The following is a 4,045-nucleotide window of genomic DNA, read 5'->3' on the forward strand; positions in this document are numbered from 1 at the left end:
AGAATCACTTAAGCCCAGGCGTTTGAGACCAGACCTGGCAACATAGTGAGACCTCGTCTCTACAAAAAAAAAAAAAATTAACCAAGTGTGGTGGCATGTGCCCATGGGCCCAGCTACTTGGGAGGCTGAGGCAGGAGAACTGGTTGACCCCAGGAGGTTGAGGGTGCAGTGAGCCATGACGGAGCCACTGCACTCCAGCCTGGGTGACAAAGCAAGACCCTATTTCAAATTAAAAAAAAAAAAAAGTGATTTTGAATGTGATTAACATCAGGTTGAATAAAACCAAGGAAATAATCAGTGAATTTAAAAACAGATCAATAAACATCATCCCAATGGAGAGAATAAAAGACTGAAAATCAAGAAAAACATACAAAAATTAAAAACTGGCTAATGTCCAAAAGGCAAAAAATAAAATAAAATAATAAAATAAAAAAACTTTGAGGTTAATTTTCTATCAAACAAAATTTATTTTCATTCTTATTGGACAACAATTATTTGCATTGCTCTCAATTTCCTACAAGTTAAAATCTACCCTTACAGAATATTTCAATGTAAATAAATCAATGGTAAATGGTAACTGAAATAAAAATACATTCCTCAGGCCGGGCGCGGTGGCTCAAGCCTGTAATCCCAGCACTTTGGGAGGCCGAGACGGGCGGATCACGAGGTCAGGAGATCGAGACCATCCTGGCTAACACGGTGAAACCCCGTCTCTATTAAGAAATACAAAAAACTAGCCGGGCGAGGTGGCGGGCGCCTGTAGTCCCAGCTACTCGGGAGGCTGAGGCCGGAGAATGGCATGAACCCGGGAGGCGGAGCTTGCAGTGAGCTGAGATCCGGCCACTGCAGTCCAGCCTGGGTGACAGAGCGAGACTCCGTCTCAAAAAAAAAAAAAAAAAAAAAAAAAAAAAAATACATTCCTCTAAAGAATTGGATAATCCCTGAGTGAGCTTGCTAGGCAGTGGCCCTAAGCACTGAAAGGACATGCAATAATTTATTTTTCTCTATTCCCAAATTTTGAATAGTTTTTGTTAACAAGAACTAGGAGAGAAATGTGACCTCTAAGTAAACTTTCTCTTTCTTTCTTGCCTTCTTTTCTCCCATAAACACTTCTATAACATTCTTGTGTATACCTTTTCTTTTCTTTTTTTTCTTTTAGACTGAGTCTTGCACTGTTACCCAGGCTGAAGTGCAGTGGCACATTCTTGGCTCACTGCAACCTCCGCCTCCCAGATTTAAGCAATTCTCCTGCCCCAGCCTCCCAAGTAGCTGGGACTACAGGCATGCACCACTACACCCAGCTAGTTTTTATATTTTTAGTAGAGATGGGGTTTCACCACTTTGGGCAGGCTGGTCTCAAACTCCTGACCTCAAGTGATCTGCCCATCTCGGCCTCCCAAAGTGCTGGGATTACAGGTGTGAGCCACCGTGCCCGACCATGTATGTACCTTTTCTTCCCTCTCTCTCTTTCTCTCCCTTTCTCAAACACTTCTACCGTATATGTACCAAGCACTATGATAAACATTTTATAAATATAAACTCATTTAATCTTGGTAAAAGAGAAATTGTCCTAAACCTGATCTGAGGCAAAATGTTTTTGTGGGATATAATTCCCAGTTTTTCTCTAGAAAAAAAAAAAAACAATTCTTGAGAAAATGTTTACATTATTTTCTGATGAACTATGATTAAGACTTATTCTGGGTGCCAGGCATGGTGGCTCATGCCTGTAATCCCAGCCCTTTGGGATGGGTGGGTGGGTCATTTGAGGCCAGGAGTTCGAGACCAGCCTGGGCAACATGGTAAAACCCCACCTCCACTAAAATTACAAAAAATTTAGCCAGGCGTGGTGGTGCATGCATGTCTGTAGTCCCAGCTACTCAGCAGGCTGAGGCAGGAGAATCTCTTGAACCCGGGAGGCAGAGGTTATAGCGAGCTAAGATCATGTCACTGCACCCTGGCCTGGGCGACAGAGTGAGACTCTGTCTCAAAAAAAAAAACACAAAAAAAAACAAAAACAAACTTATATCCAACTGACTTTTTTCTGAAAGGCTGGCTACCACCTGTGAGTATTCTGTTAAGAGCCTAGTAATCTTGAACCAATCCTTTTTTCTTTCTTTATCTCTTCTAGCAATGATTATGTACTCATTTTCTTTTTCTTTAAGAGAACAAATTTATTAATTGGCTTACTAAAATCCTTTTCCCTTGTAACATCATTGTAACAAAACTTTGACACATGCCCATAACTAAAGTGTCTAAAATCTAATTTTCTTAAGCAATTTTCATCGTAACCCAAGAGGTCTAAACATGACTCTACTCTCCTTTCCTACCCAGTTTTTGTGGCTTAGAGCAGAAAACACTTCTCTTGTCCAGGGAGATGGCCTCATAGGCCAGGGGTTTATGACAAACCTCTGGTATATGGCTGGATTAACAAGTGTCAGGCACGAGAATAAAATTGAAAAAAAAAAGCCTTCAGTAACTAACCACAGCAATCACAGAGGACCATCTACCAAGGTAGCAGAATATTCTTAAGAGTTTCAGGTGAACTGGAATCACGCTGGTGTGAGAAGGGTTTATAATCAAGGAGAAGTAAACTTGAGTTTTATGGCAAGCTTGATGTCTGAACCTCCTGACTATCACCACCAAAAATGTACTGCAGCTGGGCGTGGTGGCTCATGCCTACAATCCCTACACTTTGGGAGGTGTAGATGGGTGGAAGGATTGCTCGAGGCCAGGAGTTTGAGATTGGCCTGATCAACATAGCAAGACCTTCTCCTCGCTACAAAAAGAAAAAGAAAAATTGGCCAGGCATGTTGGCACATTTGGCTTATGCCTGTAGTCCCAGCTACTCGGGAGGCTGAGGCAGGAGAATCGCTTGAGCGCAGGAGTTTGAGGTTACAGTGAGTTATAGTTGTGCCATTGCACTCCAGCTTGGGTGACAGAGCAAGAGCCTGTCTCTAAAACTAATACTGATAATAATACGTGAAGAGTCATTTTTCTCTGTTTTAAGTATCTGGATAATCTGAATAAATCTTGGGTCATTTATGGCCCAGATGTTAGTATCACACATTCAAATAAAAAAAAGTCCAGTAGACAAAAATAGTGAAAAAAAAGAAAAATCCAAAAATCCGATCACATTTTTCAAAAACCAGTGAAGGGGATCCAGTTAATAATCCTTTCTACTTCTGTTCAGTTCCCTGACACCTGTAGCTGCTCTGTTGCCTCTTTCTCTCCAATCTCTTCCCTTTTTAACCCTCTTTTTTTTTCTTTTTGAGACAGGGTTTCACTCTGTCATCCAGAATGGAGTACAGTGGCACAATGGCCACTCACTGCAACCTCTCCCTCCCAGGTTCAAGCAATTCTTGTGCCTCAGCCTCCTGAGTAGCTGGGATTACAGGCATGTGCCACCGTGCCAGCTAATTTTTGTATTTTTAGTAGAGATGGGGTCTCGCTGTATTGCTCAGGCTGGTCTCAAACTCCTGGCCTCATGTGATCCACCCGCCTCGACCTCCCAAAGTGCTGGGATTACAGGCGTAAGCTACCATGCCCAGCCAACACTCTTTTCTCTTTATTATATAGATTAACCTCCAGCCTCTTGGGGCATTATACAGATTTTTCTCCTTCATCCATTAACCCATCTCTTGAGCTTCCACTAAAACAGCTTTTTTTTTAAATTAAAAAACAAACAAACAAACCAACCCAGGCTGGAGTTCAGTGGTAGAATCATAGCTCCCTGCTCACTGCAGCTTCTCACTCCTGGGCTTAAGTGGTCCTCCAGCCTCCAGAGTAGCTGGGAATATAGGCACATGCCACCACACTCAACTAATCTTTTATTTTTTGTAGAGCCAGGGTTTCGCCATGTTGTCCAGGCTGGTCTCAAACTCCTGGGTTCAAGTGAGCCATCCATCTTGGCCTCCCAAAGTGCTGGGATTACAGATATGAGCCAATGAGCCCAGCCAAGGCCACATTATCTTAACCTCTAGGTGAGTGTCTACAATGGTCCATTAGTTGCCTTGTATGTATAGAAGCTCCTCACTCTCTTTCCAGC

Source organism: Theropithecus gelada, chromosome 1, assembly GCF_003255815.1.
Source record: "Theropithecus gelada isolate Dixy chromosome 1, Tgel_1.0, whole genome shotgun sequence".
Classification (NCBI taxonomy): Eukaryota; Metazoa; Chordata; class Mammalia; order Primates; family Cercopithecidae; genus Theropithecus; species Theropithecus gelada.